This window comes from Protopterus annectens, chromosome 2.part1, assembly GCF_019279795.1.
Source record: "Protopterus annectens isolate FY-2018-M chromosome 2.part1, PAN1.0, whole genome shotgun sequence".
Taxonomy (NCBI): Eukaryota; Metazoa; Chordata; order Ceratodontiformes; family Protopteridae; genus Protopterus; species Protopterus annectens.
The window spans coordinates 1,037,096,651-1,037,121,923 of record NC_056729.1 but is presented as its reverse complement, the minus strand read 5'-3'; the positions used below and the strand labels follow the sequence as shown (position 1 = coordinate 1,037,121,923).

The 25,273-nt window shown below is 41.9% G+C and overlaps 1 protein-coding gene across 2 annotated transcripts in view; it reads left to right on the top strand.

The window, feature by feature from the left end:
* Positions 1 to 25,273, top strand: part of SORBS2 (sorbin and SH3 domain containing 2) — a 3,647,154-nt gene that overhangs the window by 2,593,005 nt on the left and 1,028,876 nt on the right. The window lies entirely within an intron of this gene.

Here is a 25,273-nt window from a genome sequence, read left to right as displayed (position 1 = left end):
GCTTAACTTCAAAATACTGAAACAGTTTCTCATCGATCATACCGGTCATTAACAAGTCAAATATAAAAAAATTATACTTTTTCTATAATCCCATTAACTATGGGCTTGGTAATGCAAGCATATATTTCGCATTCTACTAGCTTCATCCTCTCTTTTTTTCTCTTCAGAGCACACTCAAGCAACCCTGCAGTCTGCGGCTACCACCCCACCCATACAGTTTAAGAAGGAATCAGTACTGCAAAACTAAACAAGGATGTACATTTTGAGCCTCAAGAGCAGAGTCAGTCCACCTAGGCATTCTAATTGTATGTGAGTGAAGCTATAACATTAGCAGTGTTTCTTAGTAGTTCTCAGCATGCTAATAAAACTGACTGTTGTAGCCTTGTGTCCCCCCCCAGCTAGTGCAGTAATCCTAACTGTCCAATAGACAGTATACATTTAATTCAAATCTCTGTGATTAAATTAACCATCAAGCACCCCTCTCAGTGCTTCTGTTTGTATCACTTGAGCCCCACCTGTTTATTTGCTTCTCTGTACATTCCCCTTCATTGCTAATGTATCTCCCTACTCTAATCTGTGCACAAACTGGCTACTAATAAGCAAGTCAATGTGAAGACACACTCCCAATTTTAATAAACTTTGCTGTATCTTCTCTCCTTCACTTTACAGGTAGAGTTTGAACTATTACTCACCCCCTCTGAGGCCCTCACTGATAGATTTCCAATGATTGCCTCTCTGGTTTCGTTGGTTTCTTTGCATTCCACCTGGTTTACATCCCTTGTGCTACCCTCCTCCCCCAATACTAAGTCTATATTAGAATCCTGCTGAGCATGGAGCCATCTTGAAATTACTAGCCTCCCACCAGGACACAAATGCTCTTGGGCAATTGAATTCTGCTTGTTGGTAAGCCATTAGACCTCAGGAATTTGTTTAAAGTGTTCAGATTTGTAAAGTAACAGTTACGTTTTGCTGCCCATTACTCTTGTCTTGGTGGACTCTGCCCTGCTACGTTCACCCTCGCTAACGCTCAGGCTCTCTCTGCTCCCCTGCCCTGCCCCCAATTCTCTCCCACCCCCACTACCTCTACATTTATAGTAATGGCAACCACACCCACAGCTCAACCTCACATCACCTCCACCAATCTCAGCTCCTCAAGTCAGATCACATTACACCACATCCACTTGCTCCACCACAAAATACTCTCAACCACTCTCATTCCCACTAGGCATTATTACATCACCGCACACTTCTTACCCATCCACATATAGTGCAACCCTATAATTCCTATCCGCACCTCCACCTAGAACCAACTTAAACTTTATAACCATGACTATCACACAACTAAGTCTAGCCTGTCTTCTCATAATTCTTTATAACTCCACAAGTTATCACTCTAGCAGTATCCCAAAACTTAGTAGCACAACACTGTATTATGCACTCTCATATACAGACACCGCACATTATAATAATATCTGCCCATAATTGTTCAAGAACTACATAACAGACCAATTCAGAACTAAGCACATATGCTCTCATTCCTACTCCAAAAAAACACAATACTTTCTCACACTCATCACCAAACTCCAACATCTGTATCTCCATTTTAACACCAGGCTCACCATAAGTGGGGACATGAACCCCAACCCAGGCCCAAATCCATCTTGTCCAACACAAACTGCTCCAACACAAATGTCAGAACATAACACCCCCACTATCTTCATCCCTGGACAAATCAACAACAGCAGCAAAACCAAGCATCTTTTAATGCTAAATATTAATATTAGAAGTATCAAAAATAAAATACAATAAAATACATGAACTCCAGGCCACAATAGCACACTAGTTGCTTTAACAGAAACCTGGCTAAATAAAAACATAGCTAATTCAGAAGTTCTCCCTACCGGCTGCAATATGATTTGACAAGACAGACCACTTCATAAAAGGGGTGGAACTGCCTTACTGTATAAGTCCAACTTAACTGTATGTCAATTACCAGACTCCTACCCCTTCCCCAATAATTGGGACATACTTATCTCACAACTTCAACTTCACCCTAAAAAGGTCATCACCAAAATTGTGATCTATATTCCACCTGGTAGTACACCTGCTAGCCTTGAAGACTTCTTATCCTGGTGTTCTTCCACATACTCACAAGAAACCCTTATTCTGGGATTTCAACCTAGATTGGTTCACCTGTATATCAGAACCACCATGTAATCTAATAATGCAACCATGGCAACCAGCAGCTAGTCCAAATTCCAACTAGATGTGATAAAAAATCTAAAAGGGAATCCATCCTTGACTGGGTCCTAACTAACAACCCCACATTGTACCCCCACACAGGCAGTCTCCCAGACACCTTACGTGACCACAACGTAATATACCTTATACGTAGTAGAACAAGCATATGCAAGACCACTAACTATAAATCCACTAGAAACACAAATAATTTCTCTCCTGAGGTCCTCAATACTTTACTCTGCAACTGTGACTGGACCCCCCCCTAACCCCCCCCCCGCACTTCACCAGGCTGTAGCATATTTCAACAAAACATTTCTACAACACCTAGACACTGTCGCTCCATTGCGCAAAATCAAGGTTAGAACCTCTACAAACCCCTGGCTCAGTAAAGAAACCAAACAAATCCTCAAGTCCAGAGACACTGCCTGGCTTTACTATCAAAAAACCAAAGAAACACAAAGCCTAACTAGGTACCAAGAACTGTGCAACCGTGCAAAAAAAATGCATTAGGCTATACAAAAAATCCTACTACACGACATTGCAAACTAAATACCAACACAACCTCCAAACATTTTGGAAAAATGTAAACCAGCTACTAAAACTCTCCCAAAAGGCTACCCCCAAACCAACCACCCCTGACACTAAAGTTCCCATGGAAACACAATTCAGCTCCCACTTTGTGAACTCAATTCTATCCTAAGTATCACAGGACAGTTCCAACCTCACTATCCCCCCAACACAAATAACACTAATACAAGCTTTACCCTCAAAACAGTTTCCACCACTTCAATCAAAAGCATGCTCTCCAAACTAAAAACCTCATCAACAGCAGCAGACCTACTCCCCAGCTATTTCTTGAAACTCACAGCAGATGCTATTGCTATCTCAATCTCCACTCTCATAAACAGATCAATTGTTGAAAACTATGTGCCCAAACTCTGGAAAATATCCTATGTTACACCCATACATAAAGGCAGGACCTCCACTAAACTTAATAACTACAGACCCATTGCTTTACTCTCCTCCCTAGCCAAAATCCTAGAAAAATGCATCCATACCCAGGTGCTAAAATATCTCCTAGATAGCAACATCCTGTCACCTACTCAACATGGTTTCAGACCTGCTCATAGTACCACTACAGCCCTACTCTGCTTCACAGACACAGTAAACCATCTCAAAAACAAAGGCCTGCAGGTGTCAACTCTTTTTTTGGAGATGTCCAAAACATTTGACACAGTCTCGCACCAAATCCTGCTAAACAAACCAAATCAATATCACCTACCAAATTCCACTCTTGTCTGGTTCCAAAGCTACTTAACTGACAGGTACCAAGCTGCAAATTGGGAAAATTCTCTCTCTCCTCAGCTGCCCATAACTGTAGGAGTCCCACAGGGTTCTGTCTTAGAACCACTACTATTCACAATCTTCACAAATGACCTCCATACCTCCACACAGCATGCATCTATCATTCAGTATGCAGATGATACTACCTTAATCTGTGCTGCACAAAACATTCCCACCCTCTTGCAAACAACTCAGCTAGCATTCTCTGATGTTAAAAACTACCTTACCAAAGCCCAACTTATCCTCAATCTAAAGAAAACTCAGCTTATGATTATAACCAGTTCTAACAAAAACACGGATAACAGTCAATTCACTATCTACTCCAGAAATGCTACTCCAATTGCTCCAGTGGCACAGACTAAGCTATTGGGAATAACCATAGACTCCCACCTAAAATTTGATAGTCATCTCAACTTAACTATTTAAGTACATGCCAAACTGGGATCACTCTACAGTATCAAACCATTTCTTACCAACAACACAAGATCAGCCATTGTTCGCTCCCAATTTCTATCCACCCTACTCTATGCATCTCCCATTCTGACTAATCTCAACAAAACTGAACTAAGCAAAATGGAAGCCTGCTATAACAGAATTGCACGCTTTGCTGCAAATTGCTCATATAGAACTCATCACTGTACTGTTTGAACTGCCCAACCTCCTAACCTACAGTCAGCTCTGCCTCTGTCATTCTATCTATTACCTCCCCAATAAGTGTCCTGCCCTCAAAAACCTAGTACAACATCACTCAGCCAAAAGGCCTCTTAGATCATCAAGCAAACTATTACTAGAAGTCACCAACAGCTACAATAGCTTTGGAGACACGCTATATAGTAGTTCAGTGGCTAAAAGATGGAATTCTCTCCCCACTAGTATACAAAACACATCGTCCAAAGCCTTCTTTAAAAACCTTATTATGCACCATCTCAAGCAAAGTTGGCAGTGCCATGATTGCTCCCCAGGCTAGTGAAAGTGGATAAGGTACACATACTAAACCTAGAGTTGATAATAGTTTTCAGTCTTACTCACAAACGCTGGCTAATGTACAATGTATGTACTGTACCCGTGTACTATGTATGTATTCTACCTATGTTCCAAATTTCAGCTGTACACCACAAATCTATTAATTACCTTTATTTTTAAATTAATATTTTCTTGTTTGTTCTCTCCACTGTAACTGTTGCTGTGCTGCATACCACTGTAAAAACATGTCTATTGTAATTTGTGTATATACTGATCATGTCTAAATATCTAAATGTATCTGTAATTTTTCTATGTGGAGCTTTTCTTCCCAGGCCTCTGCTGAAAAAGGGCCTTTTCAACTCAGACACCCCCGGCTAACAAATGTAAAATAAGTAAACAATAAATAAATAAATATGTAGTCTCATCTCATAACAGTTTACTCATCTGTCTTACACAGAAGTCCCTATCCAAGATCACTATTCCACCTCCTTTGTCTGCCGGTCTAATCTGTATAGATTTCATGTCTCTCAATTCAGTTAAGGCAATATGCTCTTCTTTAGTCATGTTATGAAACCTGCTCTTTTTCTTACATTCAAACTCATCCCTTAACTGCTTTTCACATAACTCAACAAACGTTTCTATTCTTGCATGAGGTGGTGGAATAAATGTACTAGGTTTCTTAAAACAGTCCAAATGATTATTACTAGTATCTTTAAACATTGCTTTCAATGTCAAAGTTCTACCAAAGAGTCTTAATTCAGTTAAAACATCTGTTAAAGCAGCCTCTCTGGCTGGAATAAAAGAGAGGCTCTTATTCAAGAGAGTTAGCTGTGCTTCATTTAATTCCACAGAGGAGATATTAATAACCAAATTATTTACCTCCGTTTGCGTGGCCCCATAAAGTTCCCATTCTCTGTAGTGCTGGGTAAACGCTGCAGGATTCCCTTCTGTAATTTGTTTTTGTGCCTCTGCCCATTGATTGTGTGGCAGGTCTGGCATACCTTTTGACCTTGGTAGAGTGTGGAAATGGAACCTGTAGCCTTGGGACACTATGTTCAGGAACCATTTGTCTTGGGTAATCCTTTGCCAATTTGATGAAAAAAGTGCTAGTTTTCCCCCTAAGGGGGCTGCCAAAAGAAAAGTGCTTGGCTCTGGTAGAGGAAAGTGATTGGGACTGTTTCCTGTAAGGTTGTGATTTGTCTTCTCTGCTTTTGGAGGTAGGAGCACCCCATTGTTTAGGCCTGTATGAGCCTTGGGGCTGACCTCTGCCTCTGGGATGCCTGTATCTGCCTCTTTGCGGTCTGTCTGACACTGTAAAGGACCAATTTTTAGAAGGCCAGTTTCTGCTAAATCTGGGTGGCTGTACCTGTAAGCCTGTCTGGCTTAGCAGGTATTGTATTTCTCATCTCAAAACTGGTGTAACCAGTCAGGAGGAGAAGGTAACCTCACACAACACAATTCCAGTATCACATAGTCCCACCACATCAGCGAACCAAACACATAAATACACAAAAACATACTTGGAGGCTCTAAATAAAAATCTACCTAAGCAACAGAGACCTCCAAAGCAGACATCCAAGCAAACACTACCTCAAAACAAAACACACACAACACATAACCCACAAAGTCAGTGTGCCAAGCAGCCACAGCCCTTAAGGCTGAATAACACACCTGATACTCTTGTTATAGGTGACTCTATTGTCAGACACACTGACGTCCCGCCACCAGGCTGAATAAAGAGAAGGTCACAGTGAGCTGCCTGTCGGGTGCTAGGATCTGACACATAAGCAAGCACTCAGGTCACTCCAAAGCAAATACAAATATGACTCAGTCATTGTACATGCTGGTGTGAATGACCTGAGCTCCCTGGACTACATGAAGAGAGACATAGAGCAGCTCTCTGATCATGTAGCCCAGGCTGGTATGACCCTGACCTCGAGCAGCATCTTACTCTCACCTAGAATGATGCCACAGTACAAAGACAAAATGATCGATTTTAACAATTGGATAAAATTTTGGTGTCATTCAAAGGGGATCCAGTGTCTGTTAGCCTGGGATGACATGCTCGACAAGCCACGTTGCTTCGCTAGGGATGGCTTGCACCTGTCACCACTGGGCTTTGGATATTGGCAAAGGTTCTTGCCACCCCATAGTGCCTTTTTAGGCAAGGCTCAAAAGTCAAACCCACCCCATAGACAGCACAAGGAACAAGAAACTAAGGGTAATGCTGCTAAGCCAGAAGTCTTAACCTCAAGATGCACAAGCTCTCCTCAGTATGGAGAACATCGATATCTGTGCAGTGACAGAAACCTGGTTCAAGGCTCCAGAGAGCACCCCAGCACTACCAGGCTATACCTCATATCATGCTTTCGGCCCCAAAACCCAGACCAAACCACAAAAGGAGGGGAGTTTCCATATTTATCAAGGATATCCACACCTCCAGGTTAGTGGCATTGCACGGCATCGGAGACCATCCATGTGCAACTAACAGTGGGCAAGACTGCTTTTCAGTTTATAGCATCCTACAGACCACCCTCTCAAAGTCAGGAATCCCATTTGGCTTTCCTGAAAACATTGGAGAACATGAAGATCTCTCCGAACACCATTATATTGGGCGACTTCAACTACCCAAACATTGACTGGAAGCACTACTCAAGCCCCAGCACCTTAGCCCAAAGATTCCTGGAAATTATAAACTCAAATGCTATGGAACAACTAGTCACCACTCCCACAAGAGGGGACAACATACTAGACCTGATCATTACCAACATGGGGACTCTATGTTCCACACCAGAAGTATATCCCTCATTGATAAGATCAGACCATAAATTAATTTCACTGGATGTCCACATCCTCAGCCCAGAAAACCACAGTGAAAAACTTCTCAAAAGTGAACTTCTCACTTCTCAAAACTGAAGTGGAATCCTTCAAGGCCCCAGGGCCAGTGGAAACTACAGCCCAAACTGCAGAATCCTATATAAATGCATTCTACGGACATCTCCAGGAATGCATGGATCATGCTATCCCAAACAAAACCAAGACCCAATCATCCAAAGGCAGGCATCCAGTCTGGTGGACCCCTGCCATAAATAAACTGTACAACAGAAGGAGGAAGCTACTACATGATAGAGCAAAATCCCTAATAGGGAAGGCATCTCTGATCAGTACTAGCAAAAATTATGATCCCTCATAAAATCCTCCAAGGCCAGCCGAGAGAAAAATTGCACAGGACACCAAAGACAATCATAAGGCTTTTTCAGTTATGTTAGAAACCTGGGATGCAACTCCCAGACTTGTTCTGAGTTGATTCTAAACGACAAAAATACACTGAACCCACAGACATCGCCAATATCCTGGCAGACAGGTTCAGTGCAAACTTCTCCACCCCCCCCCCAAAAGAGCAAGTATCTATCCCGGCAGAGGGCTGCCTCCCAAACATCTCAGATGCTCAGGTGAAGGCTGCCCTCTCCAAAGCAAAAACACTGCTTCCATGGGACCAGATGGCGTCCCAGGTTGTCTACATGAACTACAAGAGGAACTAATCCCTCAAATAAAACAGCTATACAATCTCAGCCTCACTACAGGATATGTGCCCACAGAATGGCGTACAGCAACAGTGGTCCCACTCCTCAAAGGTGGAGCCTCTATGGACCCTGGAAACTATCGCCCCATAAGCCTGACTAGCTTAGTCTGCAAGGCTATGGAGAGGATCATCATGGAGCTCATAAACAAAGACATTGGGGACCTACAGACACTAGATCCTACCCAGTTCGGCTTTGTCAAGGGCAGATCCTGCCTTTTGAACCTGGTTGACTTCTTTGAAACAGTCACCAAAGCCATAGATGAAGGGAAGGTAGTCCACACAGCCTATCTGGACCTTGCAAAGGCATTTGACACAATACCCCACTCGGGCATCATAGATAAGCTATCCAGCTTAAATATAAACCCCTATGTCACAAGATGGGTCGCAAACTGGCTCAAAGACAGAACCCACAGAGTGAGAGTTGCTGGAGCCATGTCAGACTCTAAACTCACAAGTGGCGTCCCACAGGGTTCTGTCCTGGGACCACTCTTGTTCAGTATATACTTTTCCGAGGTACAGGAAAATGTGGGAGGACTATGGCTCACCAAGTCGACTGCAAACTGGGCGCCATAATCAACTCTCCAGCTGACACAAACATCCTTCAAAAAGTCTCACAGAGACAGATAACTGGTGCCAGCGCCATGGTTTAAAGCTAAATGCCAAAAATGTATAGTCATACCCTTTGGCAAAAACAATGTGCCCACAAATTACCACATAGGCGGAAACCCATTAAGTACAGAGAAAGTTATTAGGGACCTGGGGACCCAAGTTGATAGCAATCTCTCCTTTGAAAACCACATTGCCAAAGTGGTTAGAAAGACCTTCTACATAGCCCACCTCATCACGAAGGGTTTCACATCTAGATCAAGAGAGGTAATCGTGCCCCTTTATTCATCCCTCATCAGTTCCATCATAGAATACAATGCCCCTTTTGGGATGTACCTTACCCGACACCTGCAGCAATTAGAAAGACCCCAAAAGCATCTCACCAAGAGGATCAAGGGTCTCAAACAGATGCCATATGCTGCTCGGTTAAAAAAACTCCAGCTCTACTCAGTTGCATACCGCCTACTTCGAGGCGATCTATGCCTGACATACAAAGCCATGTCAAATCCAGAATTAATGGACATGCTCCACCTCAGTAAATCTAAATCCCTTAGAGCCACACGCTCAAGGGACTTGAACCTCAGCACAGAAATAAATAGAACTTGCTGGAGGGACAGGTTCATAACCCAGAGGCTCCCTTCGCTCTGGAATAGAATTCCAGTTCATGTGAGGCAGAGCACCTCACTGAATCTCTTCAAGAAGAATCTTGATAAGTGGATGGGGGATCGTAGGTTTGTCCCAGGGATTACTTCCGTGTCACTATTAGACAGAGGCACAGTAAACTAAACCTTAAAAAGGGCACAGTATACTCAAATCAAGGGGTGGCGTAAGCCATACAGAATCGGGCTAGGCTTATAATTGCCCCAGGGCAGATAGCCTAGTATGAACCTATGAACCTATCCTTGACTGTCTGCATGGATTTTGCTTTATCCTCCATTTTCTTCAACACCTCTTCTGCTTTAGTACCAAACCAAGTATCATGTTGTAATGGTGCATCTACTAATTTTGCTTTAACATGATCAGGCAGATTTTGTTCCTTTAACCAAGCATGCCTTCTAATAACAGAACCTGTAACAGCGGCCCTGCAAGAGGCCTCCAGTGAATCATAACCACATTGCAAAGTATGCTTTCCCACTTGTTCAGCTGCATGCAATAAATCCTGCAATTCCTTGTTCTCTGAACATTCAGTATTTGTCAACATTTTCTGTTTAAGCAGTGACATTAAATATTGCTGATATTTAAGCATATGAAACTGACAATTTAAGGCCCTTACAGCCAGGGTAGCAGAAGTGTAGACCTTTTTCTCCCATCTGTCTAGAGCCCTGGAATCCCTATCAGAGGGGACAGGGTTTTTTGCAGTGGAAGCTTTAACCCCCTTGGGACCTTGTGATATAGTTTCTGGGTCAGCAGTGGGGTTTTTATACAGGAATTTATGAGAATCCAGAACCCTGTAGTATCTGTCTGGCTTAGCAGGTGCAGGGGGTAGAGAGTCTGGGTCAGGCCGGACTTTGAGAATACATCGTCCACAATGTCTAGAACAATTGGAATAGCGATGGGTCTGTGCTGAGGAAGTAGCAGAAAGTCTCTGAGCCTTTTCTTAGATTCAGAATAATCTTGGCTCTCCCAGTGGAAATGTTCCCTCATGGTATGCAGGGTTTCCCCAAAAGAATAATCTTCAGGAGGAGAAGCCGAAGGAATGGATTCTTCAGCATCAGAATCCTCATAGGGAAGCATGGAGTAATCTTGTTCAGAAGAGGAATCAGAGGAAATAGAAACCTGATCAGAAGAATCATACTCTGTCTCTTGCCTAGGCCTCTTATCAGGAGGGGGATGGGAACCCCTGATCAAAGTAATTAGGTCTTCGGCCATTTTGAGCATCTGTTTTTTAGGCATGGTGGTCTGAGTAGGAGAATGCTGTACTTGTTTCTTTGTCTTTAATGCTGCTTTAGTCTTTGTCTTTGAAGCTGAGGATGGCTTAATATATAGTTGTGTAGGTCTGAAGACACCCTCAGAAGCCGATGCCTGCTCAGCGGCTCCGGACCCATCTGAGGGAATGATTTCCAAGTGTCTAATACCTTGAGTATCCAGAGGCCCAGTCGGCTCCACGTGGGAGTCGGAAGCGGCCTGTGGCTCTGAGGTAGCGGGCGCCAGGGGCTGTGAAAGCGCCTCACTGAAAACTGGCGAACCGGCGACTGGCCTAGAAGAGGCTTCGTCATCGGTTTTGGACCTCGGATGCCTATCCTTTTGCTTGTCCTTGCGTTTTTTGTAAACTGTGGTTGTTGGCTGATCGGATGGCATTATATAGTTAAATCTTCAGCCAAAGTAATGAAATGCAAAATCAAACCGACGCTTGATAGTGCTTTGGTTAAATCTAGCACAAAACCGACAACTAGCAACATTGTGATCAGGGCCTAGGCAAGGAATACAGTAAGAGTGAAAATCCTTATGAGGTATTTGCTTCCCACAAGAAATACAATTGTTAACTTTTTCTGACATCGGTCTGGAGCAAGAAAAAAGTTTCCCCAACGGGGTACTTAGCTTTAATGAAAACTTCGGATCTGAAATTCAGATTTGAAAATCTCAGGAGTCGGCCGACCGGCACTTGCGAACTTCTTTTGCTTCTACGCCATTTTCTTCAGTTTTTCTTGCCCCAGATGTCAGGTGTCCCAAATTGGAAGGCTGAAAAAATATGCCAATAAAAATGCATGCACAATAATAACATGTCCTTCCTCTACAAGCAAATACACCAAATAGGTTGTATAGAACAGAGAAGTGCAGAAAAGTCCCAGCAAAGAAAGCAAAACTAACACATATGGTCACAACAATTTATAGGAAACCTACTAGGAAAAATAACTTGTTGCACAGAAGCAGTATGCATCCAAGACATTTCACTCGAAATGTCATTAAGGGACAAGTATATAGAACTATGAGGCTTCGTAATGATGAAGGACTACTGGTAGCAGCATTAGAGTCCCTAAAAATGGAGTTTCTTAACAGACAGTATAAAGAAGCAGATCTCAATGAGTGTATTAAAGAAGCCTTTAAAGAGAGAGAGGGTAAATGTAGACCCTATTATGCAGATAGAGCAATTACCAAAACCACTGAGGTTAAAGATAGACATGAGATGATTAGATTTCCTCTAACATATTCTTTGGATGTACAGGGTGTTTGTGACATTATTAAGAGGAATTGGGCTATACTTGGTACCATGGATGAACTAAAAGATGTTATAGGCACAGTTCCACATTTTTCTTTTAAGAACAAGTCACTGAAAAGCCTCATGCTATAATACCTCTATCTATAATGTTGTTGTATCTTTCGGCTTTTCCCGGTTAGGGATCGCCACAGTGGAACTCCGGTCCGCTAATGATTGGCAGTAGATTTTTACGTACCAAGTTGCCAGCCCTGACGTACAACCTTCAACGAAGGTACACCCACTCATGCATGTCTCCACACAGAAGACGCTTTCGCTGAGAATCGAACAGGACAACGTCTTACTGTGAGGCGACAACGCTACCGCAGCACCACCACCGCAGATCAATACCTCTCTCTGTAATAAGGAGAAGATATCAGATAGGAAAGGAACTTTTCAGTGTAGAAATTATTGCACAGCATGTGAGTTCATTCATATGGGTTGCAAATATGTACATACTGATATGAATTTTAAATTGGAGACAACTTTTTATGCTGATTGCAGGACATCTAATATAGTTTACTTTAGTTATTGCATTAAATGTCATGCTTTTTATGTTGGGTTGAGCTAAAAGATAGAATTTTAAAACATCAAAGAGACATCAAAAATAGAAAAGAAACTAATGTTCTGGCTAAGCACTCCATTAATTATGGAACGGATCATCATTTTAGATTCTTAGTGCTTGAGATCATTTCAGAGAGTTTAAGAGGGCGGGACATTAGGAACCGAACTGAATCCGCTGAACAGAAGTGGATTCTATCTTTAAATGCCGATAAAGCACCTGGTTTAAATGAGGTAGTCTCTCTTAAACCTTTTTTGAAAGCCAGACCCCTGAAACATTGACACTGGTATATAGGTTTGTGGCTTTATGTACTGGCACTTTAACCATGGTATGCTTAATTGATGTGCTGATTGTTTTATTGATGTGCTATTTAAATGACTCTGGTGTTCTTTAGTATTCAGTCTGAATAAGTGGTAAGAATATACATGAAAGCGCTTACTCTTTTATTTCTTATTTTTATTAAAGATTTGTGGATTTTACCTGCAGCTGTGTCAGACTGGTACTTATATTGTCTCTACTTAGTCCCTTTGAAATTACCATTCCTTATTCTCTCTTCGACTGTTGTGTTTTTTGAGATGTCTCATTCTTGTTTAGGTCATAAGTGAAGGAGAAACTGTAAAAGAGTGAGCATGCCCCTAAGAGTCCACCCAGTGATCAGGGATCTGGGTATACACTTAGACAGTAGCCTCACCTTCTACCACCACTTGGCCACAGTGGTAAGGAAATCCTTTTATGTTGCGCAACTTATAAGTAAGGTCATAGCATCTGGGTCTAAAGCAGTCATTATCCCATTGTACTCCACCCTTATCAGACGAATCATAGAGTACAGTGTTCCCTTCCATATGTACCTGACCAGGCATATGCAGCAACTAGAACAACCTCAGAGTTTCCTTACAAAAAGAATACAAGGTTTAACAAACCTGCCTTATGCAGACCACCTTAAAGCCCCTTCCTGTCTACTCAGTCTCCTATAGCTTGCTGAGGTGTGATCTATCCCTGGCTTACAAGGCATCCGCAAATCCCCACACTTATGAATCTCCTGCAAATTTCTAAGTCAAACAGTACCAGAAATACAAAGTCTAGGGACATGAGTTTTGTCTTTGACTTAAACAGAACATGCTGGAGAGACAAATATGTGTCCCAGAGACTGCCCCTCCTATGGAACAGGCCTTCCATCCATGTGAAGCTAAGTTCATCTAATACCCAGTTTAAGTGCAGCCTAGGCCAGTGGATGGAGAATAGGAAATTTACACTAGGCCTGGCAACCATATCCCTTATGGAGAGAGGTAGTTAATAAATGCCTGTCCTTTAATGTCCTTTTTGGATACAGGACATCAGTATTCTTTCAAGTAAAACTTGGCTAGGCTTTGAAAAGCACCCCCCTCCCTGGTCAATAGTCTAGTAACAATCTACGAATCTATGATGGTTAAGGTGTTTACCTTACAGACACAAGATGTGGAGTTTGATTTTCACCTTTGAGGAAGATTGGCTAGGCTTAAAATGGCTCTCAAGAACAGCTTGTCCATTTACCTAGGTAAATGCAGTTACTTTCCGTGCAAGAAATCAACTTTTAAGGGGTGGGTGGGCATAATGGTTAAGGTCTTAACCTCACAGGTACACAATATAGGGTTTGATTCTGTCGTGTAGTTATTAGATAGGCTTGTAATAGTTTGCAGCCCGACAGACTAGTATTTACATGTAAAAAGTAAAGATACCAACAACTGTTGGAATAAAGTTTCCCCACTACTCAAAAATAAAGAACTCTTCTTGTAAGCAGGAGAGCTCATAGGTGTATACAAGGCAAACAATCACAAGTGTATTTTTAAGCCTAGCTATGCACCTCAAATCTCTGACAAGTTATGGTACCCTTGATAAATGTAAACAGGGGTGTGAGAGATTAAACATTTACAAGCTAGTACCTGCGAGATGAACCATTTACCAGTTGACTGTGTCCATTAGAGACATAGGTGTCAAACCAGAGATGAATTTCCTGTTCCCCATCCAGTTGTCCAAGTTACACTTGAATTGGGTTAAGGAGGAACTCTGCTTTACATGAGTGGGGAGCCTGTTTCATGGAAATGGTAATCTCTGGGATACATACCTGTCTCTCCAGCAGGTCCTGTTTATATCACAGAATATAATGGATAATGTTGGTGCTGTTTGTTTTGCAGATATGCAAGAGGTCCATCAGGGCGGGGTCTGACAAAGCCTTGTATGCCAGGCATAGATCTACCCTCAAAAGAATACAGGGATAGGGCCTTGAGGTGGTCTGCATAGGACATGTTACGTATGCCCTTTATTCTTTCAGTGAGGAACCTCTGTGGACATTCCATCTGTTGAATGTACCTGGTTAGGTATATACCAAAGGGGGCATTGTACTCAATGATAGGTGTGATGAATTCTGAATACAGTGGAACAATGACCTACTTGGACCTAAATGCTATACCCTTGCACAACATAGAATGATTTCCTCGCTACTGTAGGCATGGGATTGTAAACAGCAAGATTAGTGTTTATGTGTGTTCCCAACTCCCTGATTACTGGGTCAGCTGTTAGAGGTGTGTTGTCAATATGATAATTACCAAGGGTGGATGACTTCCTGAAGGATACTGTTATGCATTTCTTTGGATTTAGTTTTAGTCCATGGCTCTGATACCAGTTATTTGTCTGTGTCAGTCCTTTCTTGAGAACTTTTGTGTCATTGAAGGATTCCATGACTACTAATAATTTGCAATCTGCAAATTTAACTAGCCAGAGGTCATTGACACTGGCCTTGACAGAGAAGTAAATGCCAAAAAGGAACATCCTTAAGACTGGTCTCTGAGGGACTTCACGTGCGACTGGCATCTTTGTAGAGGTGGACTCCCCAGTTCTGACTTCCTGGGTCTTGTTTGTGAGACAGTTGGCTATCCACCAGGTGACATAAGGGTTTATACCAAACCTTTTGAGCTTGTCAACAATGCTTGGGTGGGGTATTGTGTCACATGCCTTCGCCAGGTCAAGGTAGGCAGTGTGAACCATTTTGCCCTCATCCATTGCTTTGGTTACTTTCTCAAAGAAGTCCATCAGGTTCAGTAGACATGACCTGCCCTTGGTGAAACCAAATTGGGTTGAGTCCAGTGTCTGAAGGTTTCCTATGTCTTTTTTAATCATTTGCATGAAAATTCTTTCCATGATGTTGCACATGAGACTAGTTGGACTAACGGGTTTGTAGTTCCCAGGATCCATTGATGGTCCATCCTTATGCAGAGGAGCAACCATTGCAGTCTTCTATTCACATGGCATGAAGACTGTGTAGAGGCCGTGGTTGAATAGGAACTCTAGTGACCCTGATATGTCATATTTCAGGTTATTTACTATTCATCCTCATGTATTATCTGGGCCATTCAAAGCTGGGGGTGAGGAGGAGGTAAAGTTGGTGCTGGATTTGTCAGCCAGAAGATTTTCTATATCTCCTGGTTCCATTAATGTGGCTCCATTTAGCAACAGCTTGATACACTATTGTATGCTGCCTTTGAGATTTCAGACATAGTTAAGGAAGGCCTTATTGTTGTCCTTGGCCTTGGATACTATCTTTACCTCAGAATTGCTTTGTTGGACTTAATTAGTCCTCTTAGTAGTATCCTCATTTTGATTACAGAGTTTTTACCTTTTTTTGGTGTTACACTTCCTAATTTTAGCTATGACTCTTTTCTTTTGCTGTTCACCCTGTTTAATTTTGGATTCCTACAGGATGGTTTGTTTTTTGAGTTAGTTTTGGACTTACTTGTGATAGGCACAGCAGCCTCTATGCAGGCTTTCACATAGAGCTTCTATGAATAATTCTGCATAGGTTGCTGTGTTATCTGGGTTTGGAGGGCTTGAAATTATGACAGGTTATAACTTAATAAAAGACATTTTGCATTGGCGTAGTTTCTGACTGTTACAGGGTTTGTTGCAGTTACAGAATTGATTCTTATTTTGAAGGAGACTTTTTTTTGGTCTGACCTTACCAGAGAAGACATGACACTGAGACTGGGGGATTGCAACATTCTCCCATATTTGAGAGTACTAGGTGTATGCACTAACTGGTTCACGGTGTTTCTGTTTACAAAGTCTAGCCATCTCTGCGTCTGCAAATCTGGAGTAGTTTAGGATATACAGTTTATAGAAAGATAATTAAAGTCCTCCATGAGCATGATATGAATGGTGAGTGTTTCCAATAGGTCTAAGTATGAACTATAGGTTTCATTGGACAGGGAAGGTGACCTATAAATTGCTAGGATATGGTATGGGACATTGTCTTTGATAATTTGGACTTGGAGGGACTCCATTGCATCATCCTGTTTAACCAACCTAGAGATATGCTCGTTATTTATGTAGATTGAGATGCCTCTACCTTTAGTCCCTGTCTGTGCAGGTGTGTGTGTGTGTGTGTGTGTGTGTGTGTGTGTGTGTGTGTGTGTGTGTGTGTGTGTGTGTGTAAATCTGGCATACTGTATTTATTTTTTTGAAAATTAAATAGTTGTCAGTAAACATTAGACAATTGTTACATTGTCTGAATATACCCATAGCCACCAAACTGGCTGCAGATAAATTGGGAAGTACAAATCCATGATGTCAGGACATTTACTGGTTGAGCTGCAAGGGTGTGATGCACAAGGGATTAATAGTGGGATGACTATGGGTGCTTTTGGGGCTAGAGGCTAGACTAGGCTATATAATAGTAAATTCAAGGGGCAGTACTCCTCAATGCACAAACTTGCTGCTGTATGTTACTCAGTGTGCAAAGTAGTTGCTCTGTACTCACCAAGTTACTGGTACAGTTTCAGAGGTGGTTTTATGAGGAAAAATTGGTTTGTAAGTATTTGCGTCTGTACAGGGCACTACTGACTATTGCTGCAGGAAGACAGCAGTGCACAAATGTGCCAAATTTATATAGACACTTAAAACATAGGAAACTGGCTTTTAAGCCACCTAGCCAATAGAAAGACTGCACTTACAGCTTTCTTATGTGCTTCAGAACTTATTAAGTAAGCAATTGCTATGTAAATTGTTAATTGCTATGTAATCCAATGTAACTACTGTCTGTTTATTTTAACTGTGGAGCTTTTCTCCCCGGGCCTCCGCTGAAAATGGACCTACGTCCAGTCGGACACTCCCGGTCAACAAATATAAATAAATAAATAAATTACACCTGACCACTGCCTATTGCCACTTAATGGACTGTCCCACTCCTCATAATGTAAAAACACAAAAAAAGATTGCTTGAGTGTGTAATGCTACCACAAAACAATTTAAACTGCCTGGAGAAGACAACTTCAAGTATTAGGGACCATTAAAATGATTTAAAGTGCAAAATCAACAAATATAAAGCAGTAGCACTGTAAAACAGTTAACTGAAGTGCAAAACAATAACATAAATATTTTATTTGCCAAGATTAGAGCAGGATTAATTCAGGACCCTCTCAGAGTGCAGTGAGGGTGCCAGGCAGATTGGAGCTTTGGGAAAATGGGCAGGAGACAATTTGTAGTAAATGTTGTTTACTCAAGTAATTCTGGTTTGCTATATGGGCACTCTGTATTATGGGTCTATGGAAAAATGGAGTGGGAGAAGTGCTTATGTAGCTTACACAACAGATAATAGCAATGAAAGAGGGGAGGGAAAGACTTTGGAAGTCAGATTACCATAAGCGATGGAAACCAGAGACACAGCCTTTTAAAAGCACAACAGGAAAAGGGTAGGAAGGGTTGGAGAAAAATTCAGTCTGCAAGAAGGAGACTAGCTAGAGAGGGATCCAATCAAATAAAGCCAATATTTGAAATCTAGTCTTATGACACTTGAGCTACAGGTAATTGATTCCAAATAGGCTAGAATTTCAGAAACTTTTTCCTAATGCCTAACTGGGGGCTATGGCAGATGCAAAGAACAGGGGAAAACAATAGTAAAGTAAAGAGAAAGGCAATGAAATTCAACTATGAGCATGTGAATGAGAAGAAGAATATAAGATTCTAGCAGCAAAACTGGAATATAAACAGTTGTAAAAGCACTAAAGCAGCAATCCTGGAGCAGAATTTACAGTACTACTGCAATTCTTCCACAGTCTAAGGCACCAGACTATGCAGAAATTTAGCATTAACACTATTTATGGAAAAATGCAGGGTCAAATGTGGCAGTAGTTCACAGTTCTTCCACAAATGTGAATGAAATTGCAAGGCTAATGCCCCAGACAAGGTTCAGAATGCAAACAGCTAGCTTTTACAAGTAATTCTATGCATGAATATAGAAGCGCAGTACAATGTATAAAGATCTTGCAGTATTTACAGTTTTTCCACAACTGCAAATGAAAATACAAAAATAAGGTCTCAGAACAAACTAAAAACTGCAAATGGATAGCTTTTTGGGCCAAAACATGGAAAAAATAGAAACATACAAGAAAAATGTCACCACACTTCAGGCCTTTCCACACTTCTTAGAGTCTTGAATAAATGATTGGTCTTAAATACAATACCAGCATTTAGAATTGGCAGCATTGCAATTACTGTCAGAACTGAAGCACTTCAGCAGTCCAAGTGTGGTGTAACCTGTTACAAATGTAGCAAGCAGTTTGCTTTAATATAAAAAGTAGAGATTTTTTTTTTTTGCTTCTCAAGTGTGAGGAGTAAATTTGTTGAAAAAATTGACACGGCCTGCTACCTAAATAAGGAAAGAAGCACCAGATCATGTACAATGGGCACCAAAATAACTAGCTACACCTACGCAGTGAGCAATTAACAGATTAACAGTCAGAGGATTTCTGTCTATACACACTGAGCAGAGTGGAGGAAGGGCGTTAACTACAATTCTGATCTGAGATATATAAGTATCCTGTTTTTTGGATTATTTACACAGATTATTGTTTCTAGCAATTTATATATAGCACTTTTTACTGCCTGCTGCATAGTTTTTAGTGTATTTTACTGCTATTAACTAATCTGCACAGGTAACTGATTTGTTTGCGGTTAAAATCATTCTGTAGAGTCTCTTTGCTCCTTTATCTGTTTAAAAACTTTCATTTTGTGGCTTTCTGTAGTGTTTACTGTCTGTAGGCTAATAGCTTTAGTATTGTCCTAGTTCAGATTTGCTGGCTCTGGGCCTGTTTGTTTATACAGTGATTGTTCAAAGCACATGAACAGGCCATCTTGAATTAGCAGAAGCCTTTCTTTACCTTGGCTAGATTGTGTTAATTGGTTGCTTTCTAGTGGGGGCTGGTTCTTTTGTGCATTTTTTTAAAAAAAAGTTGTCTAAGGTTGTATCTTCTGGTATTTAAGCCCTAACTTTGAGAGAATTTCTGTCTATACACACTGAGCAGAGTGGAGGAGGGGCATTGACTACAATTCTGATCTGAGTTATATAAGTATCCTGTTTTTTGGATTATTTATACTGATTATTGTCTCTAGCAATTTATATATAGCACTTTTTATTGCCTGCTGCATAGTTTTTAGTGTATTTTATTGCTATTAACTAATCTGCACGGGTAACTGATTTGTTTGCAGTTAAAAGCATTCTGTAGAGTCTCTTTGCTCCTTTATCTGTTTAAAAACTTTCATTTTGTGACTTTCTGTAGTGTTTACTGTCTGTAGGCTAATAGCTTTAGTATTGGTCCCCAGCCTCCCTTCCTGTTTGTGTCTTGTTGTTATACTTGGTGGCTTTGCAGTTGCCCGCCCCTACTGTAAATCTGATCTGGGACACTCCTCCCAGTCTAGTGTCATTAGCTCATTCTACCTAATACAGAGACAACATCTGAGAAGGTCTTCTGTTTCTCCTTTTTCCCTTTCAAAAAAAAAATTGCCTGAATCTCCTTGTGTTCTGACTGTGCGTCTTAAACAGTTTGGAAATATAGAAGTATATTTTAGAGCATTTATTATAACTGTAATTGCCTTAATATTGCTACAACTCAAGTGCTCTAGGTTGCACTGCATCTGAATTGTTTGTGTGTTTTAGCTGCTTTTCTGTATATATAGACTTCTCTGTATATGTAGTCTAGCTACTTATTCTGCTGTATTACTGCCTCTTAAATCATTTTTCAGTTATGCACTTGCCTTGCTTCATTTAAAAAGTTTTAAATTGCTAATTTTGTAGAGTTTTAATTGCATTTACTGTTTAGGACTACACACTTAAGTGTGTTAGCCTTTTCTGTGTTTATTTACTGTATTATTGCATTGTTTAGCCTGTTTCAACAAAAAAAATACTATCTTGTTTGCTCATTTCCAACCTTTCCTAGCCAGTCCATATCCCAGGCTTTACTTGTCTCAGGACTTTATTTTCTGTGTTCAGAGCTATCCAGACCTTGCTGTGGTAGAGGGAAGTCCTACTGCTTACCAGTGGGAGTGGTGAGCATTGTACTGCCTATCTAACGCTAGAGGAGTGGTTTCCAGCTCTGAAATTGTAATTTTATTAGCCTTTTAGGGCTGATTTCTATCTCTTTCAACTTTCTGGCTTAAAAACACGTGTTTGCACATTTTTCCCATTGTGCAGCACTGTAAGGCTACAGTTAAACTATTCCAGGTGCCAGAAAGTGTGCTCTTCAAATTTTCCCTTAGAACTAGCTGGTTTCTCAGTAGTAGCACTAAAATCTGAACCCCTGTGACTAGCACTTGCTCTAGAACATGCTGGAAAGCACTAGGAAGCCTGAAACTGATACAAGCACTCAACTCTCCTTGTCAATAAGGAGAAATTAATCATAGGCACTAAACAGCCTATAATTGCAAAGTACTTTGCAAAGGTAAGGGAAAACAGCTCTTAAATTTTACAAAAAAAGCACCTAAACAGGCATGTCCAATGGTCAGCTTCCAGTGATTTCTACTGTCCACCTGGTGAATCTGGGCATACTGGGGCAATGTGGCAACTGCCTCATGTACACAGACAATCCTCTCCTCCTACCACCCAACACTACAACCGGCGAGAAATTCACTTACATAGCCAAACTGGAAGCAAAGCTCTCTCCGGCCAAGATTGTGCTAGACAGTCAAGAGGAGAAGGTTAACACCTGCACTACACCTCAAGCAACTCATAGCCCTTCAAAACTCACACCACCAACACCCACACATAGCAACACTAAACCCACATATGTGGAGTCCCTTAACATTAACCTGCCCAAGCAACAAGGACCTCCGAAGCTGAAATGCAAACAAACACCAATCACAACCAAAGTGACACATAGCTCACAACACCAGTGTGACACCCATCAACAGCCCCATGGCAGGACAATGTACCCAACACTTTAGTCATAGGTGACTCTATAGTCAGGCACACTGATGTCCCACTCACCAGGCTGAATAAGGAGAAAATTACAGTCAGCTGCCTGTCGGGTGCCAGGATCCGCCACATAATGCATGCACTCAAGTCACTCCACAACAAGTACAAATATGACTCTGTCATTGTCCATGCTGGAGTGAATGACTTGAGACGTACCTCCCTGGACTACATGAAAAGAGACATGGAAGAGCTCTTGTATCATGTGGCCCAGGCAGGTATGACCCTAGCCCTGAGTAGCATCCTGCCTTCGCCCAGAATGATACCACATTATAAGGACAAAATTATTGACTTCAACAACTGGCTAAGCTTCTGGTGTCATTCAAAGGGGATCCAGTATCTGTCTGCCTGGGAAGACATGATCGAGAAACCACAATGCTTTGCCAGAGATGGTCTGCACCTGTCACCCCTGGGATTCAGGTTACTGGCTAAAGCTCTTGCCATCTCTATAGTGCCTTTTTTAGGGAAGATTCAATAAAACTACCACCGTAACAGATACAAGCATGCAAAATCTGAAGGTAATGCTACTCAATGCTAGAAGTCTAAACCTCAAAATGCACTCTCTCGAGGCACTCCTAAAAATGGAGAGCATCGATATCTGTGCAGTAACTGAGACCTGGTTCAAGGCTCCAGAGAGCATCCCTGCAATACCAGGCTACAACTCTTACCACACTTTTCGGCCACAAAACCAAGACCAAAACACTAAAGGTGGAGGAGTGTCCATATTCACCAAGGATATTCACACCTCCAGGCTAGTTGCCCAACACAATGCATCTGAAATTCTCCAGGTGCAACTAACACTAGGTAAGACTGCAATCCAAATTGTAGCTTGCTACAGATCCCCCACCATGCCCCAAGATTCTCACTACACCTTTCTAAACATACTGGAAAATATTAAGATGCAACCAAACACCCTAATACTGGGTGATTTCAACTACCTTGCCATTAACTGGGAAAACTACTCGGGTACCAACTCATTTTCCCAACGGTTCTTGGAAGTCATAAATTCCAACGCCCTGGATCAACTAATCCATTGTCCCACCAGGGGCCCCAATATCCTAGACCTGGTCATTACCAACATGGGAGATAGATGCTCCACACCAGTGGACACCCCCTCATTGGTCAGGTCTGACCATAAACAAATCACCCTTGGCATCCACATCCCACCCCCACCCCCCAGTAAGGAAACCTCCTTAAAAACCTTCTCCAAAGCCAACTTTATGCTACTGAAGTCAGAAGTGACAAACTTCACGACACCCATGCAGATGGGATCTGAAAGTTCGACTGCAGGATCCTACACTAAGGCACTGTACGAGCACATCCACTCATGCATGAATCATGCCATCCCAAATAGAACCAAGATGCTCTTCTCCAAAAAAAGGAAGCCAATCTGGTGGTCCCCTGCTATAAACAAACTATACAACAGAAGGAAGAAACTGTTGCAGGAAAGAGGAAAATCCCAGGATGCAAAAAAACTCCCTCACCAGCCTCAGTAAGAAGCTGAGATCCCTCATAAAATCCTCAAAAGCTAGTTACGAAAATAAAATTGCCAAAGATTCCAAAGACAACCACAAGGTATTCTATAGTTATATCAAGAATCTAAATGGCAATGCTCAGATCTGCTCTGAGCTACAACAGAATGGCATTAAATATACTGATCCCAAGGATATTGCCAATATCCTGGCAGATCAATTTAGTGCCAACTTCACCCCCCTCTCACCCCCTAAAGGGCCCATCTCAATACCAAAAGATTACCAAATTACAGTAATCATGGCCACACAGGTAGAAACCGCACTCTCCAAAGCTAAGAATACAGCATCCATGGGACCAGATGACATCCTAGGCTGTGTACTACATGAACTACAAAATGAACTGGCACCTCACCTAAGTGTCATGTTTAATCATAGCCTCGCCTCAGGCTTCGTGCCCACAGAGTGGTGCACAGCTACAGTTATCACACTCCACAAGGGGGGATCCACCTTGGATCCTGGGAACTACCGTCCCATCAGTCTGACAAGCCTGATCTGCAAGGGCATGGAACACATTATCATGAAACTTATAAACAAAGACACTGGCAACCTTCAAACACTGGACCCAACCCAGTTTGGGTTTGTGAAGGGCCAATCTTGTCTCCTGAATCTGATTGACTTCTTTGAATCAGACTACAGAGCTGTGGACAAGGGTAAGGTGGTCCACACAGCCTATCTGGACCTCGCTAAGGCCTTCGACACCATCCCCAACTCTGGAATCATAGATAAACTTACTAAGCTGAGCATAAATCCCTAAGTCACTCGATGGGTTGCCAACTGGCTTACTGACAGAACCCAGACTGTAAAAGTAGCCAACTCCAAATCCAGCTCCAGACAAGTGACAAATGGAGTACCTCAGGGCTCAGTCCTGGGACCACTCTTGTTTGGCATCTACTTATCTGAAGTACAGGCCAACACTAAGGGACTCTGGCTAACAAAGTTCACAGATGACTGCAAACTGGGAGCCATTATTGAATCCCCAAATGATGTGAATATTCTACACAAGGGCCTTACAGAAACAGATGCCTGGTGCAGAGCTATGGGCTCAAGCCTAATGCCAAGAAATGTATAGTTATCTCCTTTGGAAAAAAACATGTACCCATGAATTACCACATAGGTGGCAGTATACTAAACATCGAAAGTGTGATGAGAGACTTAGGGACAAAAGTGGACAGTGGTCTCACTTTCGATAACCACATCGCAACAACAGTCAGGAAATCCTTCTATGTGGCACACCTCATCACTAAGGGCTTTTCATCCAAAAAAAAGGAGGTCATTGTCCCACTGTACTCATCCCTCATTAGACCCATTATAGAGTATAATGCCCCGTTTGGTATGTACCTCACAAGACATCTGCAACAGCTGGAAAGGCCACAGAAATACCTCACTAAAAGAATCACAGGCCTAAAGTAGATGCCATATGCTGACCATCTAAAAAAACTCCAGCTATACTCTGTGGCATATCGTCTACTCAGAGGCGATCTCTGCTTAACATACAAGGCCATGTCAAATCCTGAACTGTTGGACATGCTCCACTTAAAGAAATCCCATTCCCTCAGAGTCACAAGCTCTAGGGATCTAAACCTTGTCATCACAATGAACAAAACATGCTGGAGGGATAGGTTCCTGACCCAGAGACTCCCCATACTCTGGAATAGACTGCCCATACATGTCAAGCAGAGCGCCTCATTGGCCCTCTTCAAAAGGAACCTTGATGATTGTATGGGAGATAGGAAATTCACCCCTGGGATTATGTCAGTCGCCCTGCTAGACAGGGGTCCAGAGAAGTAAGTATTGTGGGAAGACATATCCAGGGACTTGTTATGGCTAGGCTTGTGTAAGCCCTAGGGCCAATAGCCTAGTACCAACCTATGAACCTATTAATGCCTCCACTAAGTGTACATGATCTGTATTCAAGAACACCCCTGCAACATTTCTTGTGCTTTCTAGTCACTCAGAATGATTACGCTAAGTGTAC